Source organism: Sciurus vulgaris (assembly GCF_902686455.1).
Source record: "Sciurus vulgaris genome assembly, chromosome: 2".
Classification (NCBI taxonomy): Eukaryota; Metazoa; Chordata; class Mammalia; order Rodentia; family Sciuridae; genus Sciurus; species Sciurus vulgaris.
In genome coordinates this window covers 105791413-105810916 of record NC_136462.1, presented here as the reverse complement: position 1 = coordinate 105810916, position 19504 = coordinate 105791413, and positions in this window count along the sequence as shown.

The following is a 19504-nucleotide window of genomic DNA, read 5'->3' as shown; positions in this document are numbered from 1 at the left end:
GGTAAAAGAAATACAGACATGGGACTCTCTGCTACAGAAGGCCAGAGGCCCTTCCTCCCGCGGCAATTCTTGCAGAATTGAACTATTTTCTCCCCATGGGACTTGACAATAGGAAAAACGGGGTCTAAATGAGTGGAAAACTTTTCAACTTCCACTTGCTTAGTGGTTCCTTCAACCACAGTAGTGGAGAGATTCTTAGATTGTTTTAATACCTTAAAATGCCTGGAGAAATTATACATAAAATTTATTTCCTTTATTTGAGCTGAAATTATATCAAATCTGAGTGAACCTGGCTTATCACAGGCTAATGAGGGGACCTGTTGTTTACTTCATTTTGGGGATAATAACTAAACTAATTGCTACCAAGTAAATGAAGTTTGTTCCTGAAGAAAATCTTTAAAATGCTTTGGGTCTATGAGGGGAAAACGAGTAAAGGAGCCGTTGCTAGTGAAACGGGCAGGCACGCGTGGTGGTCAGCCCTAACAGGAGCAGGCCGGGCCCTCTATGTGGAGTAAATGGGGTTTTTCACTCCTTTCACATTAACTTTTTTTTCAATGATGATTCCAGTGCATTTTATGTTCCTAAACTTTGCCCAAAGGTGGTGCATAACAACCTTTGTTGTTTTGCAGTCTGGATGCTGAGGAGAACAAGAGAAGTAGATTTGGAAGTAAAAGATATTTAATTGAATTGGCTTTTGTTTTGACAGATGTTTTATACAGTACTTTGTCTGTAAAGAACAAGATGTTCCAATAAATATTGGATAAGTGGGAGAGAAGATTTACTACAAGGCCATAAATCAATTGGCAAGAGGTCGTAAACTGCAAGATTGGTACTCCAAGCATTTATTAGATTATCAGAATCTAAGATTGATCTGTAGTTTTATCTACCTTCCCTTATCCATCATTTTTATGGGACATGAAAAAGAGTTACAATGGATAAATTACATTTAAAAAAATTAAAATATGACTTTTAGACAAAGCAGTATGGCAAGATATGGGACTAAATTAAATAAGTGATAGGCCAAGAAATATATCCAAAATAGAAATATTTTTGTTGCTTCATAGGAGATAATTGCCAATTTAACACGAAGTTAGATACTAAGAGAAATTATGGAAGTCTTAAATACCGAGGGGTCCTAGAGCTGGTGTCATCTGTTCCCGACCCCGTCTTACAAACGAGGGAACCACGAGCTTTAGGACTTCTACAACACCACTGTCTGTCAGTGACATCAACGACCCTCTCTCCACCAACAATAATGCAGAAGGGTTTTGTGATTTTGGAAAGAAACAGTTTTATCAACAGAGAGGTTTATAACTTTAACTTAAAATACTTATACCACATAAACTCCTAGAGGAGAAGAAATCATTCTCATTTTTACTACTTTTTCCTGTGTCAATAAATATTTGCCTACCAACTTCGGAAAGTTTTGGAGACTCTAGGAGATTCTGGGTGTACCGAGGATTTGTGTTTCACACTCCTGCTGTCACATATTGGCAAAGTGCTGGTGGCCCCAGGGAGCAAGGGAACAGGCACGTGCAGCCACATGCTGAAGATAAGGAAAGAGTGACAAAAACCAAGCACTCCAAGCTTGTATGACACACCCTCATACTTGGATGAGTCAGGCCTGTTTTCTTTAAGCCAAGCAGCAGGTGGTGAATCCCAAGAGGCAGGGCCAGGCTAGGGTGAGGTGGGCCAGATGCTAGGGCCTACAATTCAAGGAGGCACTCACTCTCAGAGCTACCAGATTTATCGCAAGAGGAGATTTGCCCAAGCAAGTATGGCCAGGAAGACTAAGGGAAGAGGGGGAATGAGGACACACTGTCCCTACAACCTCTTCTAAGTGCCCTCATGCAATTGCAAGAGGAGCCCGGGGACTGGTAGTGAGCTACTGAAGAAAGAACCTGAGGAGATTCACAGTCAAACTGTCACACTACAGAACCATTCTCTGCTCTAAAAGGAAAATGATAGAAAGAATCCCGAGTTCCAGAGAATTTGGAGCCACAGAGCCAGAGTAGTGGATGCACAGGATGTACATCAACCACCCCACGGAGCTATTAAAAACTACCAGTGCCTGGAGCCCACCTCCGAGACTCTGATTGGATTGGCTCCAGTGTGGCTTAGGTATTAGCACTTTTAGAAGCTCACTGGGTGGTTCTAATGTCAGACAGAGTTAAGAACCACTGTGTGGGTGACCCCAAAGTCCAGTCCTCCAAGACAGAGGGTCAAAGAGATCTCGGTTTAAAATCCAACTCTATTGCTTCCTAAACTGTGTTTGCTTCACCATCTATAAAACAGGGATACTGTTGTTCCTACAGTGTAAGGTCCTTGTACAGATTGCTTAAGACCTCCAGTTAAACACTGATTGAGTGCATACGTTTAAATCCATTCTACCCTGAATCCCTATGGAAATGATGGTAGAAGGATAAATACTGTACCCAGCTATGCACCCACTCACTAGAGTAGAGAAAGCTGGTGTGTTACTGCCTGCAGAAAAAGGGAGCCAAAAGCAAGCGAGCCAATTTATTCCACTTAAATCTGCAAGGTTCAGAAGTGGAGGCAGCGTGAAAAGTGGGCTAAAAGCTGAGGATGCACTGATGGTGTGCACAGGGAGTGCGAGACCCTCAGATCACTTCGTCCAAGCCCTGCATCTGCTGTGGTCCCTCTGGAGAAGGAGACCTGAGAGGGGCAGGTTCAAGGACATTCAGTAGATACACAAGGACACTCGAGGATGCACAGTGAAAGAAAAGGCAAGGCAAATGATGAAATTTCTGGGATTTAATGCTACAGGCGAGTAGGGGTCTTAGCACTCTCTCCTGAATGCCGACAGCCAGGGACGCACCCCAAAGGCAGGAGACTCCCTGATGAAACTGCAAGTAGGATAGAGGCTGACATTTGGGGACCTCCCCCAAACAGGCTAGGTGCCCCTTCACTCCAGGCCCACTCACAAGACCTCCTCAACTTTTGAGTGACTCACTTTCACTCAACTTTTGCGTAGACAGCAAGAATAGAGAACGGCAGGGAGCCTCGAACGTGGTACAGACCAAAAGCAAGCAGGAGGGGGAAAGCACTTGAAAGAAACAGAGATAATTCAAAACAAAGAAACTTAATGAATATGAATAAAAACATCATAGTAATTATCCAGGAGATCCAATACCTGACAAATCAAAAGTCCAGCATGAGAAGGTAGAAACTGGAAAGGAATAAATTGTTAAATAACTCCTTACAAGAAAAAATTTCCCAGAAATCAACATGTGCTATTCTATATGGAGCGAGCCCAATAAGTACCAGACTCCTCACACCTCCACAGAATGTTGTGGGAAGGGGCAAAACACACCATCATGGAACTTTAATATCTTCTTTAACAACCCTACATGTTGAGGTGTTGAGAAAAGGAGAGAGAGAAAGAGTTAGAGAGTCACATACAAAGGATTTGGATTTCTCAGTGGCTAAGGAACAACAGAATCGTTAATGCCTTCCAAGTCCTAAAGGAAAATGGTTTCCTACTTAGAATTCTATACCCAGCCAAACAACAAATCAAGAATAAGGGTAGAAGAAAACCATCACATGCACAAGAAATCATCTTCTATGCTGCCTCGTGACTGCTTCCCTAATTTGATGGAAGGTGTGTTCCATCAGCACTTGGGAAAAAAAACAAGAAAGACAAAGACAAAGGATCCAGAAGTCTGTTCATATACAGGCGTGAAGCAGAGAGAAGTCCCAGGGTAAAAATGAAGAAAGTCTCAGAGGATAGTGTGTGGCAGACAAAGAGACAGGGGACTCTAGCAGGGTGGCTCTAAGAGAAAGAGAACCTAGTGATAGTTTGTTTGGCTTATGTGGAGAGGAGCTTTATGCTTCTGTGGGAAAGTCTGAAGTTTAATTTTCTAGGCACGTAGAAAATTGAGCAAATAAAGTAATTATGGATTCCAAAGCAAACCCAAGCCATAGAAGGAAGGAAATGTAATCTTATGATACTTTGAAAATATTGTCAATAGAAAATTTGTTTATAGTCATTATAATGTAAACACTGAATATTTAAGCAAAAATTGGATGAATAAGGGGAGAGAAGTGTGAGGGGGGTGGAAGGGGTTTAGGAGCTAAACCACATTCTTCAGTCAGTAGATAATGTCTACTTTTAAAATGAAACAATAGCACTACAAGCGTATTATTTAGAAACCTGGACATAAATAACAGAAACAACTAAAGCAGATAGGTGTTTTTCATTAGAAAGTTTCTAGATCACCAGATATGGTGGTGCACGCTTGTAATTCCAGTGGCTCAGGAGGCTGAAGCAGGAGAATTGCAACCTCAAAGCCAGCTTCAGCAATTTAGTGAGGCCCTAAGCAACTAGCAAGACCCTATCTCTAAATAAAAAATAAAAAGGACTGAGGATGTGGTTCAGTGATTAAGCACCACTGGGTTCAATCCCTGGTACCAAAAAAAGAAAGAAAAGAAAAGAAAAGAAAGAGAGAGAGAGAAAGAGAGAGAGAGAGAAAGAAAGCCTTCTAGTTCTATTTGACATTTTTTATATTATACACATTTTTCTTAAATGTAGGCCCTGTACAGCGCTTTTTCTTTAGAAAAAGTTCAGTGAGTGTTGGCAACTGTTACAGGTTAAGAAGTGTTTGGGATCAGAAGTGTTTCAAATTTGGGACTTTCTGGAGAGATTTTGAAATATTAGCATGTATACAATGAGATATCTTGGAGATAGGACCCAAGTCTAAATACCAAAATCATTTCTATTTCATCTACACCTTATACATATAGGTTGGAAGTATTTCATACACTATTTTTAATAATTTTGTGTATAAAATAGTTTGTGGTATGGAATTTTCCACAGTTCCCCCCACATTTTAGATTCGGAACATTTCAGATTTTGGATTTTTGGATTAGGGAATGTCAACTTGTATCACATCCTAGATTTAAAACTGAATGAATGGTGACATGCCTAAAACTACCTCCTACCCAAATTGTCAGAAGCAGAACTTGGCCCTCTTTATTCAAAGTATTTTAGAAGGGCACGTACGTCAGACCTAGGGATGAAGTAGCCCCCGTCTGTGAGTCTGCAATCTGGTGGGGACCACAAGAAAGAGCCAGTGTGTCCCTAACTGGTTCATAAACTGCACCTAGCCAGCACCAGGGAAGGCATCCCAGTACATATCAGTCCAGTTCCTGACCGAGATGTCCCTCTCACCTTAGACCCTCAGTGCCAGAACAGGTCATAAATATTTCTAACTTTTAATGCTGAGCATGTAGGCTGTCTTGAAATAATACATGTAATTCAACATGTTTTTCTTTCTTATTTTCATCTTTTAGGGAGGAAACCTGTGTTCATATTATAAAGTTTATAATCACAATCAACAGGACCATCCCATTTGTTGTGGTCATTACTGCATAACTATTTTTACTTCTGTCAAGTTTTTTCATAAAGTTTGGCTCACTCGAAGTATCACCAGCCCACGGATCCTTCTGGTGCCTTTCTGACAAATGGACAGCCAAGCTACTCCGAACAATCAGGTTTGGTAACAAGAATGAGGCAGTAGCTCTTCCCCCTCTTACTACCGCTGATGTCCCTGGCAGGAGCTGGCCACGCTGAACCAGTTCATGAGACTGTAGTGCGGAGGGCTGTAAAAGGGTCTTTCCTGAAAATAAAATAATAAAAAAATCAAGCTCAGCTGGATTCTGATTTAATAGTATCTGGCAAGCTAACTATATTATTTTTGAACACACAGACATAAATTTGATATGAATAATAAAACTGAAGTATAACATGGACAAAGGAAATATAAAATTCACCTAATCTTCAAAAGAAATTCTATACTTGAATAATTAACTATGCTCTATTTATAAAACTAGAATAATTGAAAACAGGATTTTCAGTTGATTCATATAGCCTCTGAAATATTTATTATTGCAAGTCGAAAGGATCTGTCTGGGGTTTGTCACTGAAAATGTCTAAACTCGGTGTCCAGATGTTTATTTAAGTTGCTCCCACAGAGTTCTAATGTCAATACCAGGGTTATCAGAGAGCATCGCTGTGGATCTTCCTTGACTAATATTCTTATTTCTGTTGCATCTTTGATGTTTTTGTTCATTAAAATTCCTGGCCCACATCCACAAAAATCTGCTGGGCTTGCATAAAAAAATTGGTCTGCAGATTTGACTTACGACGATGCCCTATGTCTCCACAAAGATGTCTCCACAAAGATAATATTTATTAGCAGCTATCACTTAGGCAATACAATCAGCAGCACAGAGTCGGTTTAAGAGAATAAAAAAGATTAGAGAATCCAGAGTTTGGAATGCCTAACTTGCAGATCGTGACTTCCTGTCTATTCTTTTTTCCTAACGTTATGTAGAGCTGAATTAGAGGCAGCCATGGGACTTCTCACCATGAGCCACTTGCACTCTTTCCCCTCCATCACTCCTGCATACCCTGTTTTCTTTTGCAAACCTCAAGTAAAGTGACTTTAAAGTAAAGGAAACCAGGCTCTCTGTCAAAACTCACTTCCTAACGTTTCTGCAGAAAAAGACACCTGGGAGAACGTTTTAAAGATGTATTAGATGATGTCCTTTTCCTTTGTGTAAAAGTGGCAAAAGACAAACCAAGTGTATTTTGAGCTGACCAGATGGGGATTTTTTTCCAAACCAGCTGCACAAAAGAAATATGTGCCAGAAGTTCCTCCTTCCCAAAATCAATGAATTTTATCCAAATTGTTAAAGCACCTAGAACCCAAAGATAGAGAATATGAGTGGATGAAATCTGCCTGAACATTCAAGAGTCCTGTGCCTCCAAAAGCTGGTCCAGTTCCAAGCTAGAATCAGATAAAGAGTTAAGACCAGCTGGAGGTCAATACTGTTTATCCTCTGCTGTTCACCATGTTCACTGAAAAGAATGAACTGTGGGATGAGAGAAGAATGGAGGAACTTTAGATTACATAGAAGGAAATGAGAGGGAGGAGGGGATGGGGGTATGAAAGAAGGTGGAATGAGACAGACATCACTACCCTATGTACATGTATGATTACATGAATGGTATGAATCTACATCATGCACAACCATAGAAATGAAAAGATGTACCCCATTTGTGTACAATGAATCAAAATGCAGTCTGTAAAAATAAAAAAAATAATTTAAAAAAAGAACGAAATGTGATTTGATCTCCAATATGAAGTGGAGAAAAGGTTTGGCACCAAGGGGAGAACCACTAATGACACAGTACCTTCTGGAAAAAAAGGAAGTTACTACTGGGTACTGGGAACAGATTAATTAGAAGGTGTTTCCTAGAGGAAAATCTCCAACTACACTGTTGATTGGGTTAAATCATATGATTCCAAATTCATGCAATACAGTCCAGGAGGAAACTTCCTAGCACAAAGTAGTTGCTCAATAAATGTTTCTTGGCTTTGCAATGAACATCAATTCCAACATTTCTATATTAAAATTGGACCTCCAGGCAAATATATTTGAGAAATACTGGGTTAAGTTCAATGAGCTCTTTACCCCAGAACCTCTCAAAACCTCTACTATGTTAAGGCAACTTTGAATTTCCATGGGTGAGGGAGTAAAGGAAGCTGGAGATTATGTTATATGGTGTAAAAACTCATTTTACCACCGAATTCCACTTTTTCTCCTCAGGATTTCTGTGTTAAGAGACACATTTTAGGACAGGTGAACCAAATTTAGAAAATGGACTATTCACATCCCCAAAACTTAAGTGACTTGGCCAAGTTGGTTAATAGCAAAGAAAGAGCTCTGCCAGCCCTTCACCCTCCCTCCTCACCCTTCCCTCTAGGACCACCACATCTTGACTCCTAGCTTGAGAGCCCAGGACTCTGCCTCAGAGCACTTTTGCTGCTGTCTTGCTAACAGACTTATTTTTACTTCAAGTAGAGCCCAAAGGAAACACACTTTTAAATCCCACACTTGAGGTAATGCGGCATTACCTGGTGATGATCTGCAATAAATTTATCATGATTTGATCTCTTGAATGTGGAAGAAAGTGAAGATCAGCTAACATTTGGGGGAAGTGGGAGTAGAGTAGAATTTGTATCTGTAACACCTTCCATTAAGCTTCCCCTCTGTGATTATTAGTATTCTCCCCTGGACTGTTCATTTTAAGAGGCTAAGCAAATCAACCTTGCAGTCGATCTCATGGTACGTGATAGTTGTTAGTGAACATCAACAGAATGTGTGAGCGACTGATAGAACAAACCAACAGGCTGTGTCTTTCTTTAAAAAACTTCTCAGATCTTCGAAGGAAAGAATGACTAAGCCCCACCCCTCTGCCCACCAGCTCCAGAAGATCTAGAGAATATGATTTCTGTTTCCAACCAAAATCCAGGCTGAGACACAGGCTGGGCTGAGGACACCGGACAGGATGGCTTCTCACTTGGTGGTTTCACAGACCATCCAAAAAGAAACAATGTGGTTGTTAGGTAAAAGTTTAAAAACTCTTCGGTTGTCCATGTTTTTAAAATGTACCTTAGTTGGGGGCAGGGCACATAACAGGGATATGTATCTAAAGCCACATGTTACCTCGTTGGAAGTTTAACTCTGCCTGAAAATGGTTAAGACTTTTCCTGGAAGGAACATTAAATCTCTAACTCAGGTCTAGCCCTCTAGTGGTGAAAGTCCACAGTATGGTCTTGAAGTGTGAAAAGAATTGCTTATGGAGTTCTGGGTGGAAAGAGTTGCTTATGGAAATTTCAGATGGCCACTGTCCCTTTCTAGTCCTAGATTGTGTCAATGTGAATTTTTCCTCAGATTTTTGACAGGATGAGAAAATTCCTTTTAATATTAATAACTCACATAGTGCTTCTGTATACAAATTATTCTGGAAAGAAATGCAAGAGTCAAATCTGAAAAGTTCCTCTGTTTAGACTCTGGATGTGATTCTCCAGAAATTCTTGAAAAATAGATGTGGCTAAGAGCATTCAAGCCAATCTGTGTATTAGCAATGCTATTCTCAATTTCTAAGTCACCATTTTCTAAGGGTGAGAAATTTCTTTTTAAGAATCAGTATGATACAAACGAGCCGTAACACACACATACACCCTGAACTCAGCCCAGGTGTGTGTCCTGGGATCCAGACGGGGGTGGTTCCAAGGGAAGAAATGTGGCAGGACCTCCTGATGAGAAAACCCATCTGGGACTTGAGAAATCTGGATTCAATTCTTGGCTCCATCTCTAGCTCACCGCATAATTAAGGGGGCAAATCAACTAATCTCTCTGTCCTTCACTTTGTCCTCTTTGAAACGATAGTATCTGGCCTCTCCCTATTTCTCAGGAATGCCATGTCAGCAGATGCTGGGACGTGGAGCCTCTGAGGCCAATTAGCTGTAGGCAGCAGGGAGCTGTGCCCAGCCCCAGCTGCCCTCCTGCCCCAGCCTGTCTCACAAATTAATGTCTTAGGTCTCACAGAGTCTGCTGGAAAGAGTGTGAATGAATTTCAGACAACTTAAAGCTCTTCTCTTTAGACGATGAGGCAAAATAAAAATTTCTTTTGAGAATCACAAATTTTGTTTCAATGCATGAAACTATTATCAGTGTCATGAAAAGAAGGCATGATTAGGCACACTCAGGAAGGGGACATATTATAGAAGAAGCATCCACCTGAGTCAAGAAATCTGGGCTCTGCCCTGGCAGCTGCCAGAGCGGCCTTGAACATATCCCCTCAAATAGTAATTACTATTTACTGAGGACCACAGTATGTTGGGCAAAGTGAATGAACTCATGCCCTAGCACACCTTATATATATACAGTTAAGTACTCAATAAATATTAGCTATTAACATGGTCATCTAACTTAATATCCTAATAAGTATATGAAACAGGCCTTACTATTATTCCCATTATGTAGTTGGGAAAACTGAGGGACAGAGCGGCTGCTCGCCTGTCTGCCCAAGCCCCTTAGGGAATGAAGACAGCATTCTCCCAGCAGCTGGAATGCTGCCGGACAAGGGCCCATAGCCATCAGCCCTCTTTGGGGATTGCTTCAGCTAAAGAAAACTGGCTTACCAAGGTCATGCTTCCTTCCAGGGGCAGTCCACACCCAGTGATTGATCAGACATGGTTTAAAAAAAAGGTCTGGCTTCCTGTATTAGTTTCCTTGGACTGCCATAACAAATCGCCATACTTTGGGTGGCTTAAAACAACAGAAATTTATTCCCTTGCAGTTGTGGGGGCCAGAAGCCTGAAATCAAGGTGTCAGCAGGTTGGCTCCTTCTGGAAGCTCTGAGGGAGAGTCAGTTCCAGGCCTCTCCACTAGCTCCCGGTGGCAGCAGAAGAAACCTTGGGGTTCCTTGGCTCACAGATGCAGCCTCCCGTCTCCCCTTCTGTCCTCACCTGGCCTCCTCCCTGCAAATCTAAGCATTAAATTTCCCTCTCCTTTCTCCTATAAGGACCACAATCATTGGGTTTAGGATTACTCTAAATGCAGTGTAATTTATTTTTAAATCCCTCATTTAATTACTTCTACAAAGACCCTATTTCCAAATAAGGTGGCATTTACAAATACCAAGGATTAGGACTAGGTCATATTTTGGGGGAGCCCCTGTTTAATGCTTTGTGCCTCCCACAGGGAACCTACTCTGAAGGGCTGTTGAAGCTCCAGAGCAACCTGCAAGGTCATTGGAGGCCTCCAAGGAGAAATATCTCAGCCCAGCATCCCCCACACCCTTCCATTCCTTTCCACTCAAGCCTGCTTCTCCCAATCCGTTCCACGGGTGTTTCTTTTCAGAGCTGCCCCAATAGATGGGCTGCGCACTCATCTCCACCTCAGTATCAACAACCATAGCAAAGATTTCAAAGTCCCCCAAAACTTCAATTTGTGATCCATACATATATTTGTTTAAAGTGTTTCTGAATTCTAATCCAAGTCTGCATTATTCTATGAGTACCTCTGACCATATAGAACCAACTTCTCAGCTTTCCAGTCTTCCAAGTGTGTGTTAATGCTGCATCTAACCCTCCCCATCCCGCTAGGCCACATGCCCTGTGGTTCAAAGTCTACTTCAAACACCCTCCTTCATGGAGTCTTCCTGGTCCCCACGGCTGGACGTGAGGCTTTCAGGCCTCTCTCGATCTCTCAGCCCTGTTTACACTGGATAAGAACAACATGTGCATGAGGCAGCTCTGTGAGATCCAAGAGAGCAGGATTTGAGTCTAGTGTGAATCCGCTGCATGTCAGAGCTCCCGGCCCGCCTGCAATTGCACTTCTCAAGTTCAGCCCCAGGTTCGTCTCTTCTTGCTCTGTGGTTGTGTAATGGATGGAAGTGCCTCATCCTTGTCATGACCATTCTCCTGAGGTCAGACTTGCCTTTCGATGCCCTCCTCCTGGACCTGTCTGCAAGGGACAAGTGAATGCATTCGTTGTAATCCCTCAAGACTGTCCTATTCCTGTGAACTCAGTTCCTTCCAAACTTAGGGACCACAGTGTGCTAGAATAACCCCCATCACTGAAGGATGTATAGGTCTTGTGCTTCCAATACTGCTGCTTCTGTAAAATATGAAACAGTTCACTCCTGAGGACCACAGGGCAGGTCCTACCTCATGAAACGGCTGTGGGTGGGCAGCCTAACTCTTTTGTCAGTGACTCAAGAACGGGGTCAGGAAGATGTTAACAAGGAGCCCTGCTCAGGGAGACAGGCCAAAAGCAGGAAGAACAGAGCTAACAGTAGTATACTTAAGGACTACCTCATCCTCAGATGCCTATGACAGCCATAACATCATTGTTATTCCCACAATTCAGATTGAGGAGATTTAGAGGGGTTAAGTAACTCCCCTAGCCATTGGCTCAGAGAGGTGACTAAGGGCTGGGCCATCTCTGGGTGGGGCACTGTCTGTCAAGACCTGGGACTGGGTGATTTGGCCTGTTATCAAGCTTCTTGTCCTGCTTCATCTGTTCTCCCTTGTCATTAAGGAAAACATCTGTGAAACTACAGATTGTCACAGCACTGCCTTCAGGTCCAAAGGGGAAGGTTTACCCTTGGACCCAGTGCAGGGGCTTGGGTGACATGATCAGGGGCTCTCTCCCACTCCATCCTGGCCAGGCCCCAGCAAAATCTGGGCCCTAACTGGGATTCAAATAAGCAGAGCACATGGGAAAGGCAGCATGGGAAATTCAAAGGGGCACTTGACTTAGAGAAAAACGGGTGCAGGTCTTAATAGAAAATCACTACCCCACTGCCCTCAGCTTTCCTCTCTGGAGATTGATGGAATAATAACACCCATCCTCAGAGCACTACTGTTGTTGAGGAATTCAGAAGCAAGGTTTGAGCTGGAGATACCAATGTGATAATAAGGGAGACCATAGATATCAAATCAGCAAGTTGCTATGTAGCAGAAGGCAGTATTAGATCTGAGAAGAGCTCAGACATATGCAGAGGGTGGCTCCTGAGCCCCACTTCCTCTTCTCCATCTGCTCACTTTCTTCTCTATTTGTGTATACAGTTATCAAAATATTGAGTGCCCACTATGTGTCTAGCACTATTCAAGGCTGGGGAATGTATTAAAAACAAATAAAAATCTCTGCACTGATATTCTAGTGGGGGAAGTCAGACAATAATCAAACAGGAAAATACACAATTCTATGGGGAAAAATAAAGCAACTAAGGGGATTTTATATCCACTGACAACCCTTACAAGATGACATTTGAATAGATACTTGCAGGAAATGAGGGAACCAGCCTAACTACATCTGGGGAAGGAACATTCAAGACAGAACAGCTGTGCATAAGCCCTTAGATGGGACATGTTACAGCAACAGCAGGGAGGTCCCTGTGGCTGGAGCAGAGTGACACTGTCAGGGACACTGGGAGTGAGGGGCATCGTATGGAATCTTATAAATCATCATAAGGATGTTAGCTTTTACTCTGAGTCAGACGGGAGCTACTAGAGGACTTTAAGTGGAAACATAACCTGATCTAACTTATGTATATTTTTATTTGTTCTAATTAGTTATACATAGCAGTATAATGCATTTTGACATTCGTACATAAGTGGAGTACAACTTCTCATTCTTCTGGTTGTACATGATGTAGAATTACAACCATAGTGTAATCATATATGCACACAGGGTAATAATGTCAGATTCTTTCCACTGTCCTTCCCATCCCTATACCTCCTCCCCTCCCTTCATCCCCTCTAACTTATATTTTTAAAAATCATGCTGGCTGCTGTGATGAGATTCTACATTAGTGTGAGCAAGGGCAGCAGGAGGCCAGAAAGGAGGCCCCTTCTATAATCCAGACATCAAGAGCATAACCTGACTATCAAATTCCACTTTTCTCAGGGGTTCTGATTTAAGACACATATTTTGGGAGATAATGACATGGTTTAATTCCTCATCTTACAAAATGGTATTCTTAAATTCCAATAAATTGACTTGACCAAGGATATCCTATGTGTTAATAGCAAAGCAAGAACTCTGCCACTGTCTCCACCAATACATCCTAATCCCTAACCCAAGAGCCCGGATCCTCCTGAGTTCAGAAGTGAGTTACATGCTGGAGATATAGGCCTGGAAGTCATCATGTATAAATGCCTGAGGTTATATAGCTCAAAGATAGAGTACTTGCCTAGGATGTGCAAGGCCCTGGGTTCAATCCTCAGGACCACAAAAAAAATAAAAATGAAAAAATAAAGGAAAAGATTCAATAATAAATGGCATTTAAACGTTTAAAAGCATGAGGCTGATGAGGTCACCAAGGGAGTGAGCACAGATGGAGAGGAGAGAACCCTGGGCACTTCAGTGCTTACTGATTGAGACTATAAAGAATCTACAAAGGAGACTAAGAGGAAGGGGCACTGAGTGCCTCCCAGAGTGAGTGGCGTTCCAGAAACCTGGGCAAGTGTCTCAGGAAAGAGAATGATCAACTATGTCAAACATTGCCAAGAGATCGAGGGGAAAAATTTGGACTAAGTGGGATTGACCACTGAACTTAGTGGCATGTTCACTGATGACCTTGACAAAGGATTTTTCTGGAGAATGTTGGGAGCAAACACTTGACATTGAAGTGGATACGAAAGACAGGAGTTGAGAGGAGAGGAAGATGATGCACCCACAACTCCTCAGTCAGGCCTCCTCACCAACTCTGGACCACTCAGGCCCATCCAGGCCTGTTCCATAACCTTGTCCTTTTCTTCCTCCACTTTCCATTTCCCCTCTTCTCTCCATGAAACTTACCAGTTCCATTTCCCATTTCTTGAAGCCCCACCTTCCTTCAGGAAAAAGTTACCTAATAAACCCATATGTACTAAGAGATGAATTAGATCTGATGGATACTAATTAGCCAGCAATACCCTTCAGGCCCCTGTTACCCTGGAGGGTGGGAAAAGTCTGAGACATCACAGAAAGATGGGTAAGAAGTGTCAGAGACTAGAAAACTAAGAGGAGGAGGTACTGTGCAAGTGGGCACACTTGAAACAGATCGAGTCAGGCAATGAGAAGGAAAAGTCGGGTCCCATTTATAAACAATGGGCAGTGTGATACCCAGTCTTTAAATTACAGCAGCTGAACTTAGTTGCAGTGGCTCAGACTATCAAACAAAATTAAACATTTGTGTAGTTTCAAACTTTTTAAAAGATTTCTGGCACTGCGCTTTTTCTGTTATTGTACAAAATGTGTTAGAATTAATTATAAGACAGCTCCTCCACACTAAGCAAGAATGCTGGGCTGGGGCAGTTGGGCTGGGGCAGTTGGTTTTGTCAGAACCTCCTGCACAATCACAGAAAAGCCTCCATTTGTCTCTGTGCCTCAGTTTCCCCATTTATAGTGTGTGGAACAAAAGATATCTAAACCTCTCTTTTCCCAAAGAACTAAGGATGTTAATTCAAGACAAGAATTGCCTTCTATATTGCCAGTTACATTTTTCCTAATAGTGCTTCATTTGGACCCTTCTAAAGGTAGCTCAAGTGGAGAAGAAAATTTTTAATTAAAAATTTGATCAATAGAAGATATGCTTTCATTTTTACAATGCAAACACTAGAAATGCTATTTAATTCAATACAAATATATGTGGTACTGATTAAGAGAACTGATGTATTTACTAGCTGTATTTTCAGACAAAATTTATATGCACAAAGCAGAGTCTCCAACTTTTAAGGAGCATTTCTGTATGCTCTAAATAAGGACTTGATTTACAACTCTCATTCTTTTGCCTTAATAATGTGAAATTTTTCCATACAAAGCTAGGGCTCTCCTTAGCTCAATGTCCTAATTTCCCCTTGTCAAAATAGCTTTATAGGAAGTCTCTATTGTTCTCAGTTCATTTTAACACTAAATTAAAAGTTTCATATGGTGGTGATTTTGAAACATTTTACTTCATATGGCAAAAGGTGCCTCCTAAACTGCTCAGTCATAATTGTTACCATCGTTACAATAAGGTTTTCATACAAAATCTTTTAGCCCTCAAAGTGCTCTATAAAGACCACACTTTGAAATTTTGTTCTCTCAAAACATACCCCATACATTAGATAAGGGGTCACTGACCTCATCTTAGAGACTTAATCATCATGAGAGTACATAACTTCCCACTGGATTCAAAGGAAATAGTGGCATTTAAATCCTAAATCTAATAATCTAATGCTATTCCAGTGGCTTACCCTCTTTTTTGCCTTTTTTTAAATTCCAAGTTTTCTAAAATCGTCTGGGAAGTAATAGATCATATTTAATTGTTCAGGCTTTTATGCTGTGCTTTCAGAATCACGTCTGATTTGTGGTTTGGCTGTGGTTCAGTATTATCCAACACTAGGTTTATTTCATCAGCCAAGTATCAAAGCTTCCTCACTTTAGCCAGAAATTAAAATAATAGCTTTAAGTTTCTCCCTGCTGTCAAGTAGCTAGTCGATAATGTGACTTGCCATATTTTTTAAATGACTATATATGTTCCCCATAAAGGCTGGATATATAATCCTTTTATTTATTTAGCACTCTCAATTTTTCCTGCACAAGGACAAAAATCTTTTTCCCTAACAACTTTACTTTTTTTTTTTTTAGTAGTACAAAGTAAGTCATTAATATTATAAAGGGCAAACTGTCAGATTCACCTGGTCTTCTAAATTAGGGCTATGATACTGATAACACTTTTCCTCAAATCTTTTCTAAAGTTTTATGAAGCCAATTATCAAAAAAGAGGGAAGAGTGAAGATACCAGCAGTGGCTAAAATAGCCCAAGTCCTAAAATGATTAAAACATTCCAAATACAAACTCTCCAGAAGAAAAAAAGCTCTTTTGTGTTTAAGTCATAGAGAAATGACAAATGCCACCCCATCCCCACCCCCATATTATCTGAGCTCTGGCTAGAATTTACACTTCCTAAAATCTGAATAAATCTCGAATGCTGGGTTCTTTTCTTGGCTGCCTCTGAGTGACCTTGAGCAAACCACCTCAACATCCCAGTTACAGGAAAAAGAGAATCACACAAGCTCTCTACATTCTACATAATGCAGATTAGAGACAGTCTATGAAGATGAAAAATTATTACTCCTACTGATTACTTATAGAATGAGATTAATCCTTGTAATGTCTCCCACAGTTCAGGTTAAGCTCCCAGAGCTTCAGCATTCACTTGCTTTTGTCAATGTAATCACCTGAAAAATTCAAGGTAAGAGTTGACAATTTCTGCAAATTTACTCCATATTCCTGCTTGAGGTCTAAATTTGACCTTTTAAAATTCTTTCTCTTCCTAAGTCTGATCAGTCAAAACTATACTTTAATTATTCACACTAAAATAGCATTCTAAATGTTCCATTTAACTGATAGAATCTAAAAATATTTACCCTTTTAGAAACAGTAAGTGTGTACTTTAGTAAATGGCAAGATTCCAAATCTTCGAGGTTTCAAAATATATTGTTGGTAATACAAATTTAATTAATGACAGAATATCTTTTTTCCCCCCAAAATGAACAAGGAAGGATTTGCACTACTAAAGACACTTTTTGTGGAATTGGACAAGGTGAGTCTAAAATTCTGCATTTCTATGAAAATGCAAAGAGCCAAAAATATCCAAGCCATTTTGAAGAATAAGATGGCAGGCCTTGCTCCAGTCTAACTATAAAGCTATCGTAAGTAAGGTAGTATATAATATTAGCACAAATAGGCCAATGGTACTGAAGAGAGAACCCAGAAAGTAACATGAATACCCATAGATGCTTAATACACAGTGAAGTGCATGGAGTAGCTGAGAAGGACCTTCTTTATACTCCACACTGCTATAAGCAGTGACCCAAGAAGACCTCTTCCCTGATGATTATATTTCAGGTAGAATCAAATATAATGTGAAAAGCAAAATTATAAAGCATTTCCTAACTACAAAGATTTTAAAAGGTAAGAATGTACCTTCATGGCTTCAGGATAGAAAAATGTTCCTTAAAATAGGAACAAAAACCACTAAACATAAAAAAATTGATAGGTTTGCCATTAAAATTAAGAATTTGTTATAGTACACCATGAAGAGGACGAAAACTGATCCCCAGAAAGGGAGAGGATATTTACAACAAATTTAACCATCCAAATACCAAATTATTGGATTGAACAGTATCTAGAATACATCCTACAAATCAATGAGAAAAAGAACAGCCAACACAATGGAAAAATGGATAAGATTTGAATGGGCATTTTGCAAAAAAAGAAATCCAGTGGCCAAAAAATACATGATGATGCTCAATGCCATTCCTATTTAAAGAAATGTAAAATAAAACCAGAATGGCATTTACCACATAAACATCACACTGGCTAAAATTAAAGTTTGGCAATACTGAATGTTGGTAAATTAGAACACACACTGTGGAAGGCATGGCAGGAATATAAAATATTAAAGCTAGGCATACCTCATAACCCAGCAATTCTACTAGGTATACATCCTATAGAAACACATTTATGTGCACAAAGATACTCATCACATCATTTATCATGGTCAAAACCTGAAAACATCACCAAAGTGCACATCAGGGTAGAATAAATAAATAGTGGTATTAATGAAACAGCACATTATACAGCAATGAATATGAAAAGAAAAACACACCTACATGAATTTTCTAAGCTTGTTTAGTGAAAGACACCAGACACAAGATACAGAATGATTCCATCTTTATAGAAGTCAAAAGTGGGCAAGACAGACTAACTATTGTTGCACACATAACTGATAACATTCCTTTTTAAAAAATGTGAGGGCTGGGGGATTACTACAGTCAGGATGGTAGTGACCCCTGAGGGACACAGGAGGTACTAAGAGGGGACACACAGGGAGTATCTAGAGGACTGGGAGCAGTTTCTCTGCATCAGCTTTGTTACATAGCTGTTGCTTTATCCAGTAAACTGCACACATTTTATATACTTTTCTGTAGTTATATTTCACAAATTTCGAAAGAAAAGGGAGGACTTGTCCTACAGAATATTAATACCAATTAAAGTCATATTGATCGCAGGGGGAAAAAATACTAGAAGGCCCAGAAACAAGCCCAAAGCATAAAAGACATAAGGGAATTTAATATTCTATAAAAAATATTATTACAAATCAGAAGGGAAATGGTGGCTGATACTGAACCAATTGATCCAATCAGTAAACTCTTTGCAAGAATTAACATTGAATCTCTATCTCATACATATCCTCAAATAAGCCTGAAATAGATTAAAAATTTCCTTTTCACCCCAAAGTTATGTAGAAAATGAGTTCAGATACATACACTAGATAAAATTCCTTTTAAATTAAAAGAGAACTATAAAAAGTGAAATTTTAAAATACTGGGAAAAATAGGGGTTAATATACATACTTGGGTTAGGAAAAGTATGTTTAAGCACACTTGCAAAATTGGCTCCTAAAGAAAACAAGTAATACATCAGTTGTATTTAAAGGCAAATGGCACACCAAGAATAATTATGAGGAAGAATGGACAACCTTAATTCAAAGAACTTGTAAGCCAAAAAAAGGGCCAGCTCTCCAAAAGAATAACAATAAAAATATGAATAAGCAAGCCTCCAAAGAATAAATAGAAATGGCTAATAAACATGAAAAAATAACTTGACCTTCACTATGTAATTAAAGAAATATGCATTTTAACTGTAGCCTTTTTCTGTACTTACTCAATGTGCAACAATTTTAAGTAACAATTTTTAATTCTGAGTGTTTAATATATTGCTAGTGGGAATATAAATAGACACAATATCTATGTAGTAAGTGAGGAATTATCAAGATTCTCAAAATTTACATCCCCTTTCAGTTAGCAATTTCATTTCTAGGAAAATATCCTCTGGAAATGTCACAGTGTATAGATGGGACTATCTTTTAAAATATTAATCATATCAGTGTTTACAGACTGCATTATAATAAACAATCAATTAATAGGAAATTGTTTTAAAAGTTATGGTATACTCATGAAAAATATTCTGCAGCTATCTGAAATGTAAAATATTTAATATGGGAAATGTTTATAATATAGACTATAAAAATGTATAGCATTATTATTTAAAATATAAATGTATAGCTTATATAGAAAAATAAGTACAA